Below are 9107 nucleotides of genomic sequence, written 5' to 3' on the forward strand. Positions count from 1 at the left end.
GGGCCTACAGACCAAGCCCTACGAGGAGAGACTAGAGAAACTGGATCTATTCAGCCTCCGCAAGAGAAGGTTGAGAGGCGACCTTGTGGCTGCCTATAAGTTCATCACGGGGGCACAGAAGGGAATTGGTGAGGATTTATTCACCAAGGCGCCCCCGGGGGTTACAAGAAATAATGGCCACAAGCTAGCAGAGAGCAGATTTAGATTGGACATTAGGAAGAACTTCTTCACAGTTAGAGTGGCCAGGGTCTGGAACGGGCTCCCAAGGGAGGTGGTGCTCTCCCCTACCCTGGGGGTCTTCAAGAGGAGGTTAGATGAGTATCTAACTGGGGTCATCTAGACCCAGAACTCTTTCCTGCTTATGCAGGGGGTCGGACTCGATGATCTATTGAGGTACCTTCCGACCCTAACATCTATGAATCTATGAATCTAGCCCAGAAATTCTTTTCCCTGGCAAATATTAAACTATGGGATGAAGGGTGAGGAATAGAAAGATGTGGTTGCCCTGGATATGGTCACAGGCTAATGCGTTGGGTTGCTTGCTCAGTATATATTTAGTAATTTCAGTAAGAAAGAACATATTATATCTCTACAAAGAATTATGAAGCATGTTGCGTTTTCCTAATTGAACACAGAACTGTTACACTTATTGAGCTAGGGAACGTATTGTGGTGTTGTGTTCATTGCTGAGCACAAGGCCTGGTGCATATCCTAAAAATCATGTAGCGATCTGCTCAAAATCATCCTGGATATTCAAAATATTAGGAATATCTGAAATGCCATGGCAAATGACAGTGCTGACTGACAGCCAAAACCAATGGGTAGAGGATTCACTATCTGATGCTGTAGTGGAAGACAAAACCCCATTGGATGCACCTAGCTAATTGTTCTGTGCCTTATGTGATAGAGGACTCTTTCGTTCCAGATTTGTGCTGCACAATTGTATGCCCATAAGCTTTCAACTAGCTTTAGAGTCTCTTTGCATGTAGTTTGATTGTTACCTGCAGTCACACCATCTATAAAGACCCTTTTCAAACTCAGTCACAGAATCTGACTCAGAAATTTGCAAGACTGAAATTATTTTTTGCAGGCTTGACAACAGACCTGATGAGGCAGTTATTCCACAGGCAGTTACACAAGGAAGTATGAAATGTAAAACAAATCCAGTGTGGGGTAATGATTAACTCTCCCTCCCACATGTAGCTTGTCTGTGTGTTATTAAATATGGTTTCATCTTGCAGGCTTGCTAATGTGAAAGAGTGCAACATTCTAACATGGCAATAAACAGATGTTTCAGTTTCCAACCTGAAGAACAGGTTTTCCTGATAAAAAAAGGACTTACCAACTGTCCAAAATTGTTTCCACCCTCTGATTCCCTTTGCCTCCTCCCCTTCTGAACTTGTTACCCTGGAGCTGAACTGTTTGAACAAGGACTGTAAGAGTTGCTTTGTGATCAGTGAGCTGAGAGTCCTTAGCATGTAAAATGCAGGGGAGGAGACTTCAGCTTCAGATTGTGTTGCACGTTTTCTTTTTTTTTTGCGATTCATATGAGACTCCATATACACAATGCAGAGAGGCTGGGACAGAATTGGCTCTACACTGTTGAGAGAAAAGAGATAAAGGTGTGTGCTTTTTGTCCACCCTCCCCCCCCTCATCCCCCGCTTTCCCCTCACCACCAAGAACCTTTCCTTTCTAACACTTTCTTAGCTTGCCAATCGGAGGCTAGTTCTAAAACTTCTAACAAGCTGCTGCAGCACTATCAGCAACTTTATGGTTAGCACAGAACTTGTTAGATCTGTTGGCCTCTGAAGTTATCCAGAGTCTAGAATGGAAAAGCATCCAACCTTGGGTGTCTTATGTTTATTTTATGTTTGTAGATGTACTTTCTAGTTAGGAAAATGCATTTAAGCTTGGGAGCTCTGTCAGGGCTTCTGACTTTTTTTTTAAGCATGAAGGAAGGAAAGAGACTGCACTTATGTGAAGCTTAGACTAATACTAGGAGATTGTGGTGGTGCCTATGTGGTTTTTATTTTTTAAATTAGGCAAATTCTTTTTTCAACGCGGAAAATTATTGCATTCATTTTGCTGACATATCAATCTTAAACACTGAGGAGCACTGAGCTCATGCAAGGATTATTAGTCCAAAGAGAGGATGGCTTGGCTAAGGAAAGTTGATTGTAGAGGGACACTTGAATGAGTGAATGGGAATAAGTAGCAGTGAAATAAAAGGAAAGGAGCTAGCCAGTCTGACTCTGAGTCAGAGCATCTGACAAAATCAGCTGTTGCTAACAAAAGCTTATTCCTTTCTGGATTAGTCTATAAAGTGCCACTCTTCCAGGCTTTCTACCTCTCTCTTACTGAACAGTGAGTGAAACTACTTGGGAATAAATGCTGGCATCACCTCTGTCCTTCTTTGCCTTTTTAACAGGTTCTTGTAATATGGCAAAGGAATTCCTCGGTTTGCTAACAACAAGACTGAGTTGGAGCCATGGAGACATGGCAGGGATATGCAAGTGTATTATATGCATTACCGATGGCCTCAAGCCTCAAAGGTTGGATATGGATCTTGAACAGATAGAAGAATTTTGCTTGGGCTTATTTGTAGTGTTGGGCCCAGCTATAAAAATAGTTAGCTCTGGGGTTGTCTTCATTGCAAAGGTTGGGAGTATTGAGCACGCAGGCTTGTGTCTGGGACTTTCTGAAGGATTTGTCTCAAAAGTAAGCTTAACTTATTGTCTTGTAATTGTTGGAGAAAAGGTGATCCAAGCTTGTCTACTAAAGATAGAATTTTTCTGTCCTGACTACAAACAAGAAGTGTTCTTTTTGCTTATTGTTGTTTTGGAGCATGAGCATTGGAGATTGTATGACCAGATGAAGGACAAGAATTTTATGCATTACAAGGGAAGGTCAGCAGCTGCAAGTGAAGTATGCTGATTATCTAAACAGAGGAAAGGCTGAACAGTCACACTTCATATCCCTCTGAAGCTGCATTCTAGTGACTTCAACACCAGTGTGTGGAGAGGAGACAGAGAGTAAATGCTAACTCACTTTGCAGCTCTGTTTTGATGCAGTGTTGGGATTAACATATACATTTCCTGGCCCTGCTAGTTGTCTCAAAGCCCTGTGATGCCAGAAAGCAGAACCAGACTGAGAGTTTAAGATTTCAGCCAAGCTATTCAGGGCCTTCGTACAGGTTCATTAGAGCCTCTCATCACATTGTCATACACCTGCGTGTCTTATAGTCATGTAAGAGCAGCCTTTGTAGCTGAAGCTGGAAGCATTACATCATTGTCTAATTTAATGCTTGCAGCTTGTGCTGGTAAAGCATTGGGTGTTATAAATCACAGATTGAAGCTCTGTGGCCTGCAGGGGGTCAAACTAAATGATCAAAACAGTCCCTTCTAACTGTAAAAATCTCTATTATTTTTTCTAGTAAGGGTTTTTAATTGTAGCGACAAGTGCAGGATGGCTTCCCCTACAGGGTAGTATCCTCTGCTTCATCTCAGGACAGGTCTTTACCAGTTTTGATGCTTTGCCAGTTTGCATCATTTTTGCTTTAAAGGGACTACCCAGGCTTTTTAATACAGTCACCCTTGCTCTTTTTGATAATGCTTTCAATGGGCATTAGTGGTCATGGTGGCTTTTATGCTGGGGACATCTGCCTGTTAGGAACAGGGCTGAGACCCACCAAACTCCTATTACATAGCCCATCACCACACTTTCAGTCATGCCTTGGTTTTGCTTATTTCTGATTGGGTCTGAAAGCATAACCAAAGCTTTTTAGTCTGCTGCCAAGCTCCTGAGCTTTTCACTTTGAAAGGCATCTACTTTCCTCTGAATTGTCTGGTTCTCACCACCATAGACAAGACGATGAAATAAATGTCTTGTCTGGCTGTTCCAGACTCATCACAAACTGTGTGAAAGAGGAACTGAGCAACCCTTGCTGCAGAGAGCCATTCCTTCCGTGTAGATTTGTCAATAGCCAGAAATTAGCAAAAGCCAACAGCACCCTGGCCCATTATTGCTGTTTTCTTTCTCCCCAGACATGCATCTTTGCCTGCCTTTCTGAAACCAATCTGTCTTTAGCATGTTATAAAGGCTTCCTGACATTTTCTCTAGACTTGCCCATCTCAAGTTTGTCAGGTCAGACTTAATTGGTTGTGTTAGAAACTCAGATACAGGCTAACGAGTAGGAGCACCGCCTGCCAGCTGCTTCTGCTATATGCCTTTCAACAAATTGTTTTAAAGCTACCTAGTGCCTTTCAAAGTTTTTCTTTTTATGAGTGCAAAACAGCCACAGAGGGGAAAGGCAAGAGAGCTTTTATAAAAGGGCCTTTTCTTACTGCTTAGAATACAAGAGATGCCATATGGGTGTTTCATTCTCAGGTTGTGTTTTCTCTCCTTTGTAAGGCCACAGAGGTGCTCCTCTCCCAACTTTACATGAGACTATTAAAGTTGCCTTATTTTTTAAGAGAGATTTAAAGTAGCTCTAATTTAAATTTAAAATTTGCAAAGCACTTGATTCCTACATGCAGTCCTAGGGAACTGTCCTGTTTGTAGATGCCCTTAAGACTTTGATTATGGGTACAAATAGGCTAGTCAGCCACCTAAACTTGAGCAAATTCTTGTACATGTATTATCTGAGTGGCTGCAGTAGAAAAAGGTGATTAGCCCTTCAGCAAAGAGATTCTTTTTGAGTTTCCAAAGATCACCTGACCTTTATTGCAGCACTAGGTACAGCCTAAGACTATGAGGTACCCAAATAACAAATACAGAGTTACATCAGTAGGAAAGCTTTGGCTAGAGGCTCTTGGGTGGATTTGTTTTCTGTTAGACATGCAAGAGCTCTTGCATCCCAAAAGATCAAGGGTAATTCAGAGCAAGGCCCACTCTTGTGAATTTTCTAGCTGCTAAGAAAGATGTTGTAGGGTGAGTTGTAGAAGAGCAAGGGGGATTATTGTGTACGCTATGTAAATGAAAGGCATGGGGGAAATTTCCGTTTTGATTATACAGGAGTAAATTTGGAGTAATTTCAACAGAGGTATTGGGGAAATCCTGATGATGGGGAACAGAACCTGAATTTGCAACAGGGACTGTATATTATATGTTTCCATTTGTACAGGTTTCTTGAATTAAGATATAAGAGAGTTTAGGTCCAGCTGTATAATTTGGCTCTGTAAAACTTCTCAGCCTCTAGGAAGGGGCCTGGTTTCTTCCTTGTCCTGTGGTGTTAATGCAGAGTAGTTATAAAATAATTCTATTCTTATTTGATAGTATTCTACTGCCATTTTTGGAATGAACAGCAGTATGGGATATAGGCCAGTTGAGACATAGGGCTGGAAGGGACATTTAGGATCATTTAGTCTCTGTGCTTACAAGGCCTGATGCTTTTCCACAGAATTGATGACCCTTGTGTTCAGAACTGAATGAGTATTTACAAGACCCCAGGCTTGGGATCATGATAACCATCTGTAAATAGTGCGGTGATAAAGCTGTACTTATTACCAGGAATTTCTAAGAAGGTTTTGGTATGTGGTATCAAGGTCTGGATTGGGGGAGCTTCTCATAGGGGAGGGGAAGCAAAGAGGGAAGTTGTCTGTTTCTTGCTGTTGTGTGTTTCTTGAGGATGATGTCATAGTACCAGTGGACACCAACCACTGGATCTCGATCCACTAGTAGATCTCGGAGCATCTTGGAGTCAATCCAAGGCTGGAGTGAGGGGCTGAGTGCCTGTGTGCACGCATGCGAGCACCCCAGTCCTGCAGGTCAGTCTATGGGGGAGGGAAGGGACAGGGGCTAGATCGAGGCCGCTGTGGTGAGGGACAGTGCTGCAGAGGCAGGAGCAGGGGTAAGTTGAGTGGGGTCCTGGCCAGGTGGGACTTACCTGCTGAGGAGGCGTGCCTCCAAATAATTTTTTTCTCTCCGCCTCAATCTGCACCCCCCTTCCCTCCCCACAAACTTACCTGCTGGGTGGGAGGAGGGGGGGAGGGTGGCAGCGCACAGTCGATCTTGGCTGCTTTTAAACGCCAAGGGTAATCTCCTTAAAAAGGTTGGAGACCACTGTTATAGTAGATCTCCAGTGTGTCTTGCTTTTCCTGGGTCTGTTCTGGTTTTCCAGCTCTTAGTTGCAGGCATGATGAACAGTTGCACATATTATCAGACATAAAAATAATGTAATAATAATATATGGCACATATAAATATATATTGTGATATATGTAATTTATATATAGTAACATAAAAAGCTTCTTTCTTATATTTCTAAATCTAGTTCCTTGTGTGTAAATGAATGAGAGTGATCTCAGCCCCCTTCAAGATTTGCATATAAACCACCATCCAGTCTCATCAGAATGACTATCCGGTTTCCTTTTTCTATATAGCTTTAAGAAATAGATCATTAATTAAAAAAAATACTCAAGTTTAGTTTGAAAAAGGTAATGCCTGAGCTTTTGTAGCTGTTAGGGCACTACCTATTTACACAGAGAATCATACTGACTCTACTTTTCTCTTTGTTCTCTTATGTAGTTGGGGCTGCATGTTTATCAAGACAACCATTGCCTCACTTGGTAATAGCAATGGGACTGCGGTCTTCAGTCCCAGTCTATCTGATGGGGAATTGTGCTGGCACTTCAATATTACAGTCAGCATGCAGATGAAACCCCATTGGTTTCAGTGGAGCCTGGGATACAGCCTGAGGAGTTGTGCAATGTTGCAGGGGGAAAATAGATGCTCTTGCATGTTAGAATTGTTTCTTGGTTTATCTGTTTGCAATGTATAATTAGTATTTATAGACAATTAAAGCAAAGGTGGATCAGCACTTACTGGTTTATAGTTTTTCTGGGTATGATCTGGAAAAGCAAATGGTTGGTCCATGAAGCATGAGGCAACCTGGATTCTTTCCCCTGACACATCTCTTCCTATTTTACTCTTTGGTGAAAATAGATCTGTTAACTGCATGGGATGGTTGTGAAGCTTCAGCATCAGTCTGTAGCCTGGTTACGGCCAATGCCTCCTTTATCCATCTCTATTTCCCTTGTCATCATTATCTCAGTTTTCATGGGAAACAGCACCTATAGGAAGTGAATGTTGTGTGGGGATGCCTGAGATGTTCTAAATTTTGAAGGGGTATGTTGTTTTCAGTAACTTGCTCGATCCTGGAACAGATGGTATCTGTTTGTTTAGATACAAGAAGTATTATTGCCTTTGAGGGGGCTACATCTCCAAAGCACTTCATTCTGACTAATCTTTACACTAGCCACTGTGAGACAAGGCATCTTTATCTCCATTGTACAGATGAAGAAACTGAAGCACAGAGTTCAAGTGACATGCTCAAGGCAACAGAGGGAGTTAAGGTCACAGCTATGATTAGAACTTGGAAGGTCCTAGTTCTCAGGTCTGTGCTCATACTGCTGACTAATAGCCCTGGAAATTAGATTTTATTTGCACATTTGCTAAAATGTGAATGTTGTATTTTCTGTTGACAAGTAAGCCAAGAGCCAGATGCAAGATACAGTACATTTGTTTTGCAGAAAATCTTCTGATTTCACTGCATTTTTTATGATGGTGAAGAGGTGAGTGGGATTTGTTCAAATGTTGACATTTTTTTCATAGCCCTTTCCCCCATCGCCCCTGCACCCCCCTCCAAGAAGAAATGCTGCACCCCCTCCCGCCCCCAAGAGGAAATGCTGAGCCAATAATAGTCAGTAGCCTGGTGATTAATGCATTTTGTGTGAGACCGTATGTCAGGTATTTGTATAGATCTCTCCCTTGTTTTGGCCAAAAATTCCATTCTGAATCTGGGAAATCTTTCCAGTGAAATCTTCATTCAAGCAGATATATTTTGACAAAACACTTTGTTTTGATGAAATACTGAACACCTCTCCATTATTCCACCAGTAAAATGGGTCTTATAATTCTTATCCTGTTCTGGCAAAGATCTCTGAGGTTTGTGGAGAAGAAAGCGCATTACTTGCAAAACTCCATTGGCTGCTTGGTGCAGGCAGAACTTGTAATGATAGTTTTAAGCAGATTATGCCAGATGTCTCTCGCTTAGTCCATAAAATCTTGTTGATGGGTGTTAATAAATATGCAAATAAGGTTTATTGATTTATATTATATGTTATGTATTTTTATTGCAATATGAACTAGAATGTCTATTTTATATACTTTACCTTTTCAATTTACTGACTGTGCTTAGGTTTGTTATTTATCATGGCAGAAGTCAGATAAATACCATAGTTGCTTGCCATAAATACAGTTTCAGTAAAATGAAGCAGCAGGTAGAACTTTGCAAAAGAAACATTTTTAACTTAGTTTTTAAAACCAAAAATGCTCTTTGCAGCATTATCACCCACAAAAGCTCAAAAATAAGGAGTTTAGTTCCCTAAATTGATAGGTATTGTCTTTAAGCCAGCCTCTCCTTTTGCCTCTAGATCTCTTCCAGCATCTTCCCCAAGTAATGCTAGGGATGGGTTGCAGAATAAAGCCCTAAAATTGATTAAATTCACAACTTTTACACAGAATTTTTATTTGCCTTCTGGGATTTTTCTGTCTGTAAGTTACATTTTTTCTTGCCCTCGCGGTTGCCAAGAATAACTTAAAATTTAACATGAGAACAGAGATGCTCATATAATAGCTTGTCTCCAGAAGTTGGGGTCTTAAATAAACAATATCATGAGGCTCAAAATAAAATCTCAAGAGTTGGCTAAGTTGCCTTTGCTGAGAAATCCATTAGCTAACACACTAAACTAGGAAACAGTAGAAGGTATTAACCTTGTGTACTGTGTTCAGCAGAAGATTTGTAAGGATCATCTGAGTTGATGGTACCAAATCCCTTTCAAAAGCCTGTACGCAAGCTTCACTCATTCAACTAAAATCAATTTTAGAAGTGAACTACATACTAACTTGGCCTGAAATAATTAAAGCAGTGGAAATCCCTGCATGAAGACTCTTCAGTATCAGTTTAACCTTGGTTAATATCAATATTTTGTCTTGTGTCTCTGTAAACATACTGATGCAAGCTAAACTGGTAGAAGCCTGGTCTAAATCAGTCTTGGATGTCAAACATAGGGATTGGCTGCACTTTAGGGAGATCAGTTGGAAAGAGT

At 41.2% G+C, this 9107-nt stretch overlaps 1 protein-coding gene across 3 annotated transcripts in view; it reads left to right on the top strand.

Moving 5' to 3' along the window:
* The first annotated feature begins 1484 nt into the window (after positions 1-1484).
* PLCH2 (phospholipase C eta 2) overlaps positions 1485-9107 on the top strand; it is a 357736-nt gene continuing 350113 nt past the window's right edge. For all 3 annotated transcript variants that reach the window (XM_025211808.1, XM_025211818.1, XM_025211829.1), the window contains exon 1: positions 1485-1622. The gene's annotated coding sequence lies outside the window, so the exon portion shown is untranslated. The remainder of the gene's footprint in view (positions 1623-9107) is intronic.

The sequence above is a fragment of the Alligator sinensis genome, unplaced genomic scaffold (assembly GCF_000455745.1).
Source record: "Alligator sinensis unplaced genomic scaffold, ASM45574v1 scaffold366_1, whole genome shotgun sequence".
Lineage (NCBI taxonomy): Eukaryota > Metazoa > Chordata > Crocodylia > Alligatoridae > Alligator > Alligator sinensis.